The sequence below is a fragment of the Boleophthalmus pectinirostris genome, unplaced genomic scaffold (assembly GCF_026225935.1).
Source record: "Boleophthalmus pectinirostris isolate CB_2022bp ecotype Guang Dong unplaced genomic scaffold, ASM2622593v1 HiC_scaffold_3, whole genome shotgun sequence".
NCBI classification, from domain to species: domain Eukaryota; kingdom Metazoa; phylum Chordata; class Actinopteri; order Gobiiformes; family Gobiidae; genus Boleophthalmus; species Boleophthalmus pectinirostris.
The window spans coordinates 13716939-13732211 of NW_026571299.1; the positions used below are offsets into that span (position 1 = coordinate 13716939).

Below are 15273 nucleotides of genomic sequence, written 5' to 3' on the forward strand. Positions count from 1 at the left end.
AGAGATAATGTGAGGAGCTCAGTCACACGGGAGGAGCTCGGAGTAGAGCCGCTGCTCCTCCACGTCGAGAGGAGCCAGCTGAGGTGGCTCGGGCATATGTTCTGGATGCCTCCTGGACGCCTACCTCAGGAGGTGTTCCGGGCATGTCCCACCGGGAGGAGGCCCCGGGGAAAGACCCAGGATACGCTGGAGGGACTATGTCTCTCGGCTGGCCTGGGAATGCCTCGGGAAGTCTGGGAGTCCCTGCTTAGATTGCTACCCCCGCAACCCAGCCCCGGATATGCAGAAGAAAATGGATGGATGGGATGGGTGATTGCTGGGCTGTGGTGGTCAGCGAGTGGCTCTATCATGAGTCTACTCATGGGTGTCTGGCAGAATAATGGAATACAGATGGAATATAATGGAAAACGTCTTGTCAAAATTATTTTCTTTATTGTTTTTAATTAACAAAATTATTTACAACATTTGTGGCAAAGCAGTAAATGTTCCACAATTAGTAATCAGGCAAAGTAAGTTACATAGATATGTACAGTAAATGAGAAAATAAATGAATAAATAAATAAAAACATTGAAAACAAATATAATATCATATAATATATAATCATATCCCTGCTCAGACTGGTGCAAGACCCAGTCAGTGTTTAGTCTTTATCAATCTTTAGTATCAGTGATTTGTTTTAAATTTATATTCTGATTAAAATTTGCTGTGTAATATATATATATATATATATATATATATATATATATATATATATATATATATATATATATATATATATATATATACACACACAAATAGAGTTTGAACCTAAAAATCAATGCAAATATATATTATTTGCTTTTAGAACTATTCACTGAATGTTTAATCACATAAATCATCTTCTGTCTTCAATCTGGATCTTCCAGTAAAAGGCCCTGCATTTCTTCTACTCTCAATCATTTGTACACCCCAGCCCACATAAGTCATTGAAAGTAGGATGACCATATTTCCGTTTGTGAAAACCCAGACACCTTACCAGGGGTGGGAGGTTGAGCCTCGACATCGAGCTACAGTCCCTCTGTTACGAACCTGCTCAAGGTTCGAACAATGGAGAGTCCACACATGTTTAAAAAGAATACAAAAATTGATATTTCTTTAAAAACAAGGTGCAACCCAACCAAAAGGTACTGAACTAACCTGGGGGTCGTAACACCCTCGCTATATCGCGGGACTAATCTTGGACTTAAGAGAGAGAACGCCGAGCAGTTGCCGTGTTTACCTCCGTGAGGTGCGGAGCTCTCCATAGGTCCTTTCTCCTGCGGTCACCTCCGAGCCCACCCCGACACTGAGTCCTGTTTCAGTCCTGGTTTAGTCCTAGTTTCCTCTTGTTTTAGTGCTAGTTCAGTCCTGGATTAGTCCTCCTCTTCAGTCCTGGAATGAGTCCTAGGTTAGTCCTGGTTTAGTCTTAGTTCAGTCCGTGGCGTAGGCAGCGTAAAAGTTTGATATAATCTCGGGTTAATGGGCGGGTGCGGTCCTGTACTGCGCAGATGCGGTATTGTACTGGGGTCTCCAAAAATGGACCCATGCAGGACTCTGCGCTGTAGGGCTCCATTACGGAATAAAAGAATCTTGGGTTCGTTACATAAAGATGGAGGAAAATAACATGGACGCCAGCAGCAATAAATTGTAAGAAGGATGCAAAAAGGGTTGCACCTCTCCTGTCTGAAAAAAGTGTATAAAGTGTGTGGTGAGGGGTTTTACAGACTTAAAAAAGATATAATAATTATAAAATATAAAGGTGACTACTTTGCAGATTTCACCTATCGCGGGTTATTTTTAGAACATACCCCCTGCGATAAACGAAGGACCACTGTACTCTCACCTCGCAACCTGTACACATGGCCTCCCACTTGTCCTGACCAGGATGGAAAACTGAGAATTTCTTGTCCAAGTCATTGTTAAATGCGCATGTGCGTTTCAGCAAGTTGCAGGCTGACCGGCTGTTTGTGTCTCGCTCCTTCTGAGATACAGAGAGCTATGAGAGATGCTCAGATTAATGTGCCCAATGAACTGTAATGAAAACCCGGACATTTGCATCACTTGAAAAGAAAACCCGGACGCCCAGGACAGGACGCAAAATATGGACATGTCCAGGGAAAAACAGACGTTTGGTCACCCTATTGAAAGTCAGCATTATGCTTATGCCTACATGCCAGGATTGTGTGGCATAATTTCCCAGAGCTCTATAGTCTGTACTCTCCTCTTGACTCTTGACACTATTGAGAAAAACAGTAGCTGCACCTGATTCACTCAGACAGCTTAGGCCTCTAAAGCCCCTCAGCTTTCAGTGACACTTGCTGTGTTTCTGGTGCTAGAAAGAAAACAAATGTATTCTTGAGTTTCATTAAATAACCTTGCTCTGCTGATACATATATGGTGTATTAAAAAAAATACAACTGCAATGAAAATAATTTATTAATGAAGGAGATTTTTACAAAACAAATGTTGTGTGAAGTATTTTCTAAAAGTTTTATCTCTGATCCCGTATACAAGACTACTGACAAGGCGTGGGATGATACGAATGAATATTGTCATAGAAAAACGAATATCACGTGCACTTTCTGGAAACAGCGCTGTGAGTCCATCATACATAAGCAAAATAGAAATAGGTGAGCATTGAGAGCAACAGCTGAAAACTATGAAGTAGCACAGTGTTTCGGGCTTTTCGAGCACCAGCTGACTTTGCTGTGAACACTATCTGGAAATATGTGTAGAAAAGAGTGAACCAGATAATGACCATGAACACAGCATTGAAGATATTGTCCCTGTCTCCTACTTGTGAATGTCTCAAAACATTGACCTTTGAACAAAATACTTCAGATTGAAAAAAATCCAGAGGTTCTTTAGCTAAAGCAATAAATAAATCAGGAAGCAGATACAAGGCACTTATCTGCCAAATAAAGACAATGACAATGTAGGTTTTCTTCACTGTAATGATCTGTGAGTGTCTCAGAGGGAAGCAGACAGCAACATAGCACTCAATGGCCATGACAGCAAGAGTCATGGGGTTGTTGAAATTTGCAGCAGAACCAATCAAAATCAAAAAAATGCACAGGGAAACATTGTAGGTGTAAAGAGTGTGGCTCAATAAGTAGAAAATCATCACCAGTGTCAACATGATGATGTCGTTGATGACCAGGTGGATGTAGAGGATGTAGCGAGGATTCATTTTGAATATCTGCAAAACAGTTTAAATGGTGGTGTAACTATTGGTGTAAAATGTGTAAACTGAAATAAATTTAAAAAATAACTCTGGCTAGTACAGGTTGATTCTCAAGTCTAGATTACAGTGGAGCAATTCTAGAAACATTTCTAATTGCAATTTTCCTGCATGGCAAATATAATTAGCTTATAATTTATGATTTCATTGTGGGATTCTGTTTAATGTTCATAATTTACATTTTCCAAGATGAAAAGGAGATAAGAACCTAAACGTGTTATAGCTTTCCCCCAGTAAGACATGTGATTAAGCAAATGCAAATTATATAGTTTACTACCATGCTGTGGAACATTCTGGGCAATGCAATATATCCAAGAGACAAAGAGGAAGCAAACCCTCCAGCAGAAAACAGAATACCATGCATTTCCAAATACTACAATGTCATTATTTCAAGCAAAATTTGATAAAACACTGACCACAAAGTGAAATATTATGTCTCCAAAATGGTAACTCATAACTAAGCAACTAAGAGAAAGATATAATATATTAAAGCGGTGGATGTATTAATGAAATACAATGTTACACTTTTACACAGGTACTGCACGTTCAAATGCATCTTTATCCTGACAACCATCTCCTCTGACCTCGTGTCTGAAGAAGGTATAAACCAGAGTAGCATTAAAGTAGTTGATGGACAAACAGAGAGTCACAGTGATGAGGTTCTTTACAATTGCAGTCTTCAGATCTTCCCTCACCACTACGGGAGTAAAGTTACTGGTAGAGTTGGAGAAATTCATGAGAAATGCCCTGTAAAACATATATATATTTTTTTAGCTAAACATGTACAGAAAATACAGTCATAGGCCTGTCACAATAATTCCTATATAATTTTGGGGTCAATATTTATGGGATGTACATCTTTGCAATTGTGGAAAATGTTTAGTTATTTTTTAGCATTACATTTAAGATGTGAAAAGCTGAAGTAATGACATAAATAATAATAATTCTGACTAATTACAGATGCAAACTAAGTACTATGTACTATTTAATCCTCCTGTTTATACAATTCTCCTGTTTTTTTTTTTTTTGTTTTTTTTTTTTTTACAATATTATAGTTGGTTTAAATCGCACAATTAGTTTCAATATAATTGTTTATTATTTATATTTACTTCACCAATATATTGAACTTCAAAATTTGTTGTCACGACAGGTCTATACCATAACAAAACCTTAAGCACATGTGAAAAAAGATCTCATTACCTGGTGGTTCCATTGATGTTTGAACTTGCAATAGATCAGGTGCATCTAGGAAAGATTATTTATAGGATTTCATGATGTCTTGGGATCATTGTTGGTCGTCATGTGTGTAATATTCTATTGCATTACATCAACCTGTCCAGAGACTGCATGAAGAAATTTGCTCTTTTGCTATAACCTGGCACAAACATATTACCTCTTCTCTGTAGTTGTTTTTATGTGCATTGTCCTTGATAAATAAACAAATAAAGTAAAACTAAACTACACAACATATTTTATTGATGAGACAATGTGCTACACAAGAATGACACTCCGCTTTGCCTCATTACACGCAGCAAAGCAGAGTGTGGGGATAAGTTGTATATGTGACAATAAAACAGCTCCGGAGCCCCGCGATGCAAGTACACACCAGCAGAGGCACCAGGAATATAGAATTTTGTATGGGCCATGAAAGAACTGACTGGGATTGTGTTCTGAACACTCCACGCGCTCGAGTGCCCCTCTCATGCACGGCATTTGTTTAAGACCAGTGTCTGTCTTATGTGCTCCCATCCGACAGCAGACTCGCTGATTTCCCGCTCCTGCTCCCATCTGTCCCGCAGTCCGCTCCCACGGACTCACCTGAGGTACGAGTGTCCACCTCTGCTGCTACTAACAGCTCACATTCTCGTCTCTTGGGTCCACTGCATTTGGTCCCACACAGGTGGATGTCTTGCAGATTATGGAATACGTTTATTGTCATATAAATGTTTCTGATGTTACTGCTTTGCGCACAAATATGATACGTGCGTCTGTTTCGCTGTCACAGCCCTGAGCTGTCAGTGAATATGCGCGCAGAGTCCGGTCACGGGAATGTGATGAATTCAACATCACAGCATTAAGACCACAGACAGCGTAAGAAAACAGACTTTTAGGACAGCTCTGTAAACGGCCTCATTTGAATGAGCAGCTTTTGTACAGATCCAGATCAAACCAAACTATAGAACAGAAATGAGCTCTGATGCTCTGCTGCGGGAGAGCATCCAGACGACTCCCGCACAGTACACGAACATGTTATGAATGTTAAGCATCCATCCATCCCTTTCTTCCACTTATCCGAGGCCAGGTCGCAGGGGCAGCAGCCTAAGCAGGGACTCCCAGATTTCCCTCACCCCAGACACCTCCTCCAGCTCCTGCGGGAGGACTCCGAGGCGTTCCCAGGCCAGCTGAGAGACATAGTCCCTCCAGTGTGTCCTGGGTCTTCCCCGGGGCCTCCTCTTGGTGGGAGATGCCCGGAACACGTCCTAAGGGAGGTGCCCAGGAGACATCCGGAACAGATGCCCGATCCACCTCAACTGGCTCCTCTCGACGTGGAGGAGCAGCGGCTCTACTCCAAGCTCCTCCACACCCTATCTCTAAGGGAGCATCCAGCTACCCTGCGGAGGAAACTCATTTCGAGCGCTTGTATCCATGATCTCATCCTTTCGGTCACTACCCAGTGCTCATGACCATAGGTGAGAGTAGGAACGAAGACTGACCAGTAAATCGAGAGCTTTGCCTTTCGGTTCAGCTCCACAGATCCACAAAGCACACGTGGACTGGTTGGGAAAACTCCCATGAACCCTCGAGCACCCAATGGAGAGTGCAGAGCTGGTCCACTGTTCCACGGCACAGACGAAAACCACACTGCTCCTCATGGATCCGAGGTTCGACTATCGGCCGGATTCTCCTCTCCAGTACCCTGGCATACCTTACCGGGAAGGCTGAGGAGTGTGATTCCCCTGTAGTTGGAACACACCCTCCGGTCCCCCTTCTTATACAGAGAGACCACCACCCTGGTTTGCCAGTCCAGAGGTACGGTCCCCAACCGCCACGTGATGTTGAAGAGGCGTGTCAGCCAAGACCCACAACATCCAGAGACTTAAAGTACTCATGACGGATCTCATCCACCCCTGGAGCCTTGCCACTAAGGAGCTTACCAACCACCTCAGTGACTTCAGCCAGAGTGATGGATGAGTCTGCCTCCGAGTCCCCAGCCTCGACCTCCTCCTCGGAAGATGTGACAGTGGGATTGAGGAGATCCTCAAAGTTAATTAAAGGACAGTTAATTCCCATTATTATCAGCAGAGAGCAGCATCAGCATAAATCTTCTCATAAAACTACTGCCAACATCAATAATCTTAGACCTCTTCAAAAAGCACATCCACCACAAATTCCTGTAGTTTCACAGTCACCATTAACCCTAAACATGGCCCTTTTAAATGTCCGCTCTCTGCTGAACAAATCTTTTATTGTAAATGACCTGATTTTAGAACACAAACTTGACTGCTTCTTTTTAACTGAAACATGGCTGGGTACAGATGCACCAGTTGTTCTCACAGAGGCCTCACCACCTACTTTTAGCTTTGCTTTTTCAACCAGGAATGGTAAAAGGGGAGGTGGCACTGCTTCTATCTGTACAAACACACTGGCCACCAAACCTATTTTATTGAATAATTTTACAAGTTTTGAACACCACTCAATTGTTTTTAGCAACCCCCAGATTTTATGTGTCACAGTGTACAGACCACCAAAGAAATGCAATATTTTTATCAATAAGTTTTCTGAGTTTTTATCTATTTTACACAATTCTTTTAATATGATTATTATAACCGGTGATTTTAACTTGCACATAGATCATCTTTTAGATCCTGTTGAATGAATTTTTAAATGTTCTTAATTATATGGATTTTACTCAACACATCACACAGCCAACTCACAACAGAGGACACACTCTGGATCTGGTCATCACCTATGGCCTGACCACTAGTGTGTCCTCTGTTGTTGACCTGGCTGTGTCTGACCACTACTGTGTGTTTTTTAACATCACTGGTTTTATACACCGGGAGACCTCTGTGAGAACTGTGGGGAAGCGCTGTCTGACCCCTGAAGTGGCTGCAAATTTTATCGAAGTTTTAAATAAAAATCCCCCAATGGTTTTACCTGCCCCTTGCGATTTTATCACTGACCATTTTAACAGTAGACTACGGTCAGCTCTGGATCTGGTTGCTCCACTCAAAACTAAAAACATCAAAACTAAGCTAATACCCCCATGGAGAACTGAAGAGCTGAAAAAATCCAAGAGAGAGTGCAGGAGGGTAGAACGTAGATGGAGAAAAAACAAAACTACAATAAACTACCAATTATTTACTGATCAACAACGGACTTACAACAACGCAATAAGAAACACAAGAAACCATTACTTTTCTACATTAATAACCAATAACAAAAATACCACTGACAACATTTTAAACCCTGATTTAAGCATGTTTTACTTAACACCCACTGACTTTCTGTGAGCAGTTTGCAGACCACTTCATGGGAAAGATAAATACTATCAGATCTGATATTTTATCTTGTCAAAGCTCTGTTTTTAGTACATCTGAGTGTTTGTCTGGACCAGAGGAAACACTGGACAGTTTTGTCCTGGTTAATGCTGAGATGCTTGACAAAGTTTTCTCCTCAGTGAGGCCCACCACTTGTCTTTTAGATCCAATTCCTACCCCATTGTTTAAGTCATTTTATGGATCTTTAAGAGATGAGCTTTTAACCATGATGAATTGCTCTCTTCAGACGGGGGTCTTTCCCGCTGCCTTCAAAGCAGCGGTGGTGAGGCCCCTGCTGAAGAAGAGCAATTTAGATTTTAATGATTTTAACAACTACCGACCAGTGTCTAACCTACCATTTTTAAGCAAAATTTTAGAAAAACTTGTTTTTATTCAACTAAATGATTCTTTAGATGATCATAACATTTTGGAAAAATTTCAGTCTGGTTTTAGGGTGAACCACAGCACGGAGACCACCTTGGCAAAGATTTTAAATGATTTTAAAATAAATTGTGATTCACAAAAGGCGACCGTGCTGGTTCTACTGGATCTGAGCGCTGCCTTTGACACAGTAGACCACACTATTCTTTTAACTCGCCTAAAAGACCTCGGCCTCTCCGGTGCTGTTCACAAATGGTTCACATCCTACCTCACAGACAGAACATTTATGGTGAGTGTAGACACATGCTCCTCCAGGGTCCATAAAATCACATGTGGTGTGCCCCAGGGCTTCATTTTAGGCCCTGTGCTTTTTAACTTTTACATGTTCCCTCTTGGTGGTGTCATCAGGAGACATGGAATCAACTTCCACAGCAATGCAGATGATACGCAGCTTTACATCTCCATGTCTCCTGATGACACCAGGCATCCATTCCCTTTTTAACTGCATTCTAGATATCAAATCCTGGATGGCAGAAAACTTTCTCCAGCTTAACCAGGACAAAACTGAGGTTTTAGTCATTGGTCCTGTGGCCCAGAGAGAGAAAGTTTTACCCAAACTACAAACACAGTCTTTTAACCCTTCTCCTCAAGTAAAAAACCTTGGTGTCATTATTGACTCTGAACTGACTTTTATTCCACACATTAAGAACATTACAAAAATTGGTTTCTATCTCTTAAAAAACATAGCCAGAGTCCGCTCCATTCTGTCTCGGGCCAACACGGAGACGCTGATGCATGCTTTTATCACCAGTCGAATAGACTACTGTAATGCCCTGCTCTCTAGTACCCAAAAAGAGTATTTCAGGTTTACAATTACTACAAAATTCTGCCGCACGTGTCCTGACGAGGACCAGAGGGTGGGACCACATTACACCGGTTTTAAAATCACAGCATTGGCTCCCTGTGAGTTTCAGGATCGATTTTAAAGTTCTTTTACTGGTTTGTAAATGTTTTAATGGTCTTGGGCCTTCTTATCTTTCAGAACTGCTTTTACCCTACGAACCCTCGCGGACCCTGCGCTCCTCCGGCAGCAGGCTCCAGGTCATTCCCAAAGTCAGGACACACACTCATGGAGAGGCGTCTTTTCAGTATTATGGCCCCCGTCTATGGAACTGCCTGCCTGAGGACCCAGGGCTTGTGTTCTTGTGCTGTTTTGGGCCCTTTCGCGGTACTTGTAGTCACGTGACGCACGTGAGTCACTTGAACTAATAATCTTAATCGTGGCACGTTCGACAGTTAGGCAGACAATGGGGGTAGTGTTTGGAAGGGCTACAGGAGGTCAGAACTTCTGTGTGAACATCGCCTGATGTTTTGTCAACCTTTTGTAGACATTATATGGGACCAATCTGAGCCATTTAACGCGTGTGGCGTGCTAAAATAGATACAGCAAGCTGGCCAGGTCTTTTTTTCTTTTCCCTGTTCATGGTGCATCCAATCGAGCTTACTCAGGATAAGTAAGTCGAGGATCAATCATCTCAATCGATTTCTTGGATCTGGGGCCTGATTTTGCCCCCAGTCTTAGGACTAAGCGCAAGTGTGGTGAGTGGAGTTCTAACCGGGAGGTGTGCCATGCCTGAATGTCAGGTGGAGTGGAGAAGGCTGAGAGCCCTTTATAAATGGACTTTTGAATATCAATCCAACTACTTCTACCATGGGTTGTACTGAACTTTGGAAGACTTTTGATGCTGCTTTTTATTGATTGATTATTGCTTGTTGCCCATTGTTTTTGGATCAGCACTGATGATGATGATGATAATGTTGACAATGTTATTTAAGTTCATGACCTCTCTCTTTGTACATATGTAAATAATTTTCACTTTGCACAAAAAAATACCTGAACAGGTACTAAAAGTACCTGCACTCTAAGCTACAGTTTCTTTGCTTATTTATTACTGGTCTACAGCCTCCTAGCGCGAACTTGATAAATTTTTTATATTAGTCCATTACACTCTTTCACTATAGTAATTACTACTTTATTACTATATTATTACATACTATTTGCCACTTCATTGCTTAAGTCTTACACAGTCTAATTAGCATCTTAAGGGGTAAATGCTACATACTGTGCTATAATAAAATGTTGGGTCTTGTACAAAAAAGCAGAACAGCTTCAGAGGCAGTGACCACAACAGCACAGCAGAGCACCACTCTGAGTGTGAGTTTTGTTGGCCCTTTGCCTACTTTTTGAATTTTTATTCCCATGGCAAGGGAGCGGTTGAGTGCTTTTGGAGCTACCTGTCTTACACAGTAAGCAGTTTTCAAAGCTTTTTGTTTTTTGAGCATCATATCATGAAATTATTACTATTGGATTGTATGAAATTCAGCTCTTTTTTTAACACCTTCCAGAGGAAATATTCCAAGGTTTTCCAGAGGGAAAGCTTAGAGAGAATGAACCATTTTATTGCCAACCAAAACTTTCCTGTAGTTGTGTTTGCTTTTAAGGGCACCGTGTTTAATTAAGACAAAATGTGACTTGTGTGCCAGCTCAGATCCAGCCTCTTTTGATCAGCTTTAACTAAGCCCTGACTACTCCATTTGGAATCCAAAGTGATTGCTGGGCTGTGGTGGTCAAAGAGTTGCTCTATCATGAGTCTACTCATGGGTGTCAGGCAGAATAATGGAATACAGATGGAATATAATGGAAAACATCTTGTCAAAATTATTTTCTTTACTGTTTTTAATTAACAAATAATTTACAACATTTGTGGTAAAGCAGTAAATGTTCCTCAGTTAGTAGTCAGGCAAAGTAAGGTACATAGGTATGTACAGTAAATAGGAAAATAAATGAATAAATAATAAAAACATATATAATCATATCATATATAATCATATCCCTGCTCAGACTGCTGCCTGACCCAGACCCAGAAAAAGCGGAAGAAACTGGAAGGATTTTGATTTGATCAGTACATGTCTATTTAATTTTTCTCTAAAACAGATTTCAAAGGAATCTTTCTCACAAATAGAGTTTGAACCTAAAAATAGATTCAAATATATATTTGCTTCTTGAACTGAATGTTTAATTACATAAATCTTCTTCTCTCTTCAATCTGGATCTTTTGAAAAATATTGAGAAAAACAAGAGTAGCGTCACTCAGATAGCTTGGCCTATAAAGCCCCTCAGCTTTCAGTGAAACTTGCCATGTTTCTGGTGCTAGATGGAAAACAAATGTATTCTTGGCTTTCACTGAATACCCTTGCTCTGCTGAGTGTTTGCTCATATACTGCTCAAAAATATGTATTGTGTATTAAAAGAAATACAACTACAATGAAAAATTATTTATTAATGAAGTGCTTTCCCACAAAACAAATGTTGTATGAAGTATTTTCTAAAAGTTTTATCTCTGATCCCGTATACAAGAGTAGTGACAAGGCGTGGCATGACATGGATGAATACTGTCATAGAAAAACGAATAGCAAGTGTACTTTCTGGAAACAGCGCTGTGAGTCCATCATACATAAGTAAATAGAAATAGGTGAGCATTGAGAGCGACAGCTGAAAACTATGAAGTAGCACAGTGTTTCGGGCTTTTCGAGCACCAGCTGACTTTGCTGTGAACACTATCTGGAAATATGTGTAGAAAAGAGTGAGCCAGATAATGACCATGAACACAGCATTGAAGATATTGTCCCTGTCTCCTACTTGTGAATGTCTTAAAACATTGGGCTTTGTACAAAATACTTCAGATTGAAAAAAATCCAGAGGTTCTTTAGCTAAAGCAATAAATAAATCAGGAAGCAGATACAAGGCACTTATCAGCCAAATAAAGACAATGACAATGTAGGTTTTCTTCACTGTAATGATCTGTGAGTGTCTCAGAGGGAAGCAGACAGCAACATAGCACTCAATGGCCATGACAGCAAGAGTCATAGGGTTGTTGAAATTTGCAGCAGAACTAATCAAAATCAAAAAAATGCACAGGGAAACATTATAAGTGTAAAGAGTGTGGCTCAATAAGTAAAAAATGGTCAGCAGTGTCAACATGATGATGTCGTTGATGACCAGGTGGATGTAGAGGATGTAGCGAGGATTCATTTTGAATATCTGCAAAACAGTTTAAATGGTAGTGTAACTATTGGTGTACAATGTGTAAACTGAAATAAATGAACACAATAACTCTGGTTAGTATAGGTTGATTCTCAAGTCTAGATTACAGTGGAGCAATTCTGGAAACATTTAATTGCAATTTTCCTGCATGGTAAATGTAATTAGCTTGTAATTTATGCTCTTATTGTGAGATTCTGTTAAATGTTCACAATTTAAAACTTTCCAAGATGAAAAGGAGATGAGAACCTGAACGTGTTATAGTTTTCCCCCCCAGTAACACATGTCATTAAGCAAATGCAAAATATACTGTATCTTGTTTAATACCATACTGTGGAACATTCTGGGCAATGCAATATATCCAAGAGATAAACAAGAAGCAAACCCTCCATCAGAAAACAAAATCCCATGCATTTCAAAATACTACAATGTCATTATTTCAAGCAAAATATGATAAAACACTGACCACAAAGTGAAATATTATGTGTCCAAAATGGTAACTCATAACTAAGCAACTAAGAAAAAGATATCATATATTAAAGTGGTGAATGTATTAATGAAATACGATGTTACACTTTTACACAGGTACTGCACGTTCAAATGCATCTTTATCCTGACAACCATCTCCTCTGACCTCGTGTCTGAAGAAGGTATAAACCAGAGTAGCATTAAAGTAGTTGATGGACAAACAGAGAATCACAGTGATGAGATTCTTTACAATTGCAGTCTTCAAATCTTCCCTCATCACTACGGGACTAAAGTTACTGGTAGAGTTGGAGAAATTCATGAGAAATGCCCTGTAAAACATAAAAATATTTTTAGCTAAACATGTACAGAAAATACAGTCATAGGCCTGTCACAATAATTACTATATATTTTTGGGGTCAGTATTTATGAGATGTACATCTTGGCAATTGTGGAAAATGTTTGGTTGTTTTTTGCCTATAAAATAACATTTAAGATGTAAAAAGTTAAAATAATAAACATAAATAATCGCAATTCTAATTTTCACCCTGTTGTTTATTTATTGGAGATTTTTTATTTTATTTTTTTACATTATTGTAGTTGGTTTCAATCTGCACACTTTGTTTCAATATAATCGTATATTATTTATATTTACTTCAGCAATATATTGAACTTCAAAATTGGTTGTCATGACAGGTCTATACGGTAACAAAAACCTTAAGCACATGTGAAAAAAGAAGATCTCATTACCTGGTGGTTCCATTGATGTTTGAACTTGCAATAGATCAGGTGAATCTATGAAAGATTATTTATAGGGTTTCATGATCTCTTGGGATCATTTTTGATCGCTGTGTGTGTAATATTCTATTGCATGACATCAACCTGTCCAGAGACTGCATGTAGAAATTTGCTATTTTGCTATAAGTGTGAAGAATCCCTCAGTCCTCTAGGTAGAATTCATGGCGAGGAGAAAATTCAGTTTGTCGACTGGACAAAAGTTTGTTTGGTTGAAGATGTTTCGCAGCTCATTCATGCCGCTTCTTCAGTTCTGGTCAGAATGCTGGTGGACACTTCCTTATTTCTGCCTACAGGGAGGAGCTAACTAACTCTGAAACTAAAACAACTACTTGTTTACAGTTTCTGTTAGTTAGTTAGGCCTACTGACCTGTACTGGGTGTGGGGTCTAAGTATCAAAACAAATCAGGGCCATAATGGGTGCTTCCTCACCTCTGGACCTGACCTGGCTACACCTATTTTTCTCTTGTTTGTTTTGAATTTGGTGTGGGGATGGGGTTGTAAATAGGAGATAGATGATGTCTGAGGCCTCCATTTCTGTTTAGAGAAGGATTCTCTTTCTTAGCAAAAATGGCTTCTTTCACTCCCCTCTCAAACCAATTCGTTTCTCTGGCTAAAACCTGTATGTCGCTGTATGAGCTGCCTGTGGCTTTTAAGTTACTCTTTTGCTATAACCTGGCATAAAAATATATTACCTCTTTTCTGTAGGTGTTTTTATGTGCATTGTCCTTTATAAATAAACAAATGAAGTAAAACTAAACTAAACAACATGTTTTATTGATGAGACAGTGTGCTACACAAGAATAAGCCGATAGCTGGAAACTTTTAAGGTCTTTTTTGTCAAGCTACATACCCCTCTGTGTGCACTTACAAGGTGCACTGTAATTTTTCTGGTGGAGGGCTGCCACAGGAGGACATGCCCGGAACATCTCCCGAAAAAGGCGCCAAGGAGGCATGCGGAACAGATGCCCAAGCCACTTCAACTGGCTCCTCTCAACGTGGAGGACCAGCACCTCTACTCTGAGCTTCTCCCGTGTGACCGAGCTCCTCACCTTATCTCTAATGGAGCGCCCAGCCACCCTGTGGAGGAAACTCATTTTGACCACTTGTATCCACGATTTCATCCTTTCGATTATTACCCAGAACTCATGACCATAGGTGAGGGTAGGAACAAAGACTGACCAGTAAATCGAGAGCTTTGCCTTTTGACTCAGCTCCCTTTTTACCACAAAGGTCTGATACAATGACCGCATCACTGCCGATGCTGCACCGACCTGCCTGTCAATCTCACGCTCCATCCACCCCTCACTCGTGAACAAGACCCTGAGATACTTGAACTCCTTCACTTGAGGCAAGGGCTCTCCCACCTACCTGGAGGGGGCAAGCCAACTTTTTCCTGTCGAGAACCATGGCCTTGGACTCGGCTGCAAACCACCCCAGTGCACATTGCAGGTCCTGGTTTGATGGAGCCAACAGGACAACATCATCTGTAAACAGCAGAGATGAGATCCTGTGGTCCCCAAACTGGACCCCCTCTGGTCCAGCAGCCTCCACAGGACACCATGAGGGACACGGTCGAATGCCTTCTCCAGTTCCACAAAGCACATGTGGACTGGTTGGGAAAACTCCCATGAACCCTCAAACAACCAATGGAGAGTGTAGAGCTGGTCAGTGTTCCACAACCAGGACGAAAACCATACTGCTGGATCTGGATCTGAGGTTCGACTAT

General features: G+C 40.7%; 1 pseudogene; it reads right to left on the reverse strand.

Moving 5' to 3' along the window:
* Positions 1-2455: 2455 nt before the first annotated feature.
* LOC129410983 (odorant receptor 131-2-like) lies at positions 2456-3997 on the reverse strand (annotated as a pseudogene).
* Positions 3998-15273: the final 11276 nt, after the last annotated feature.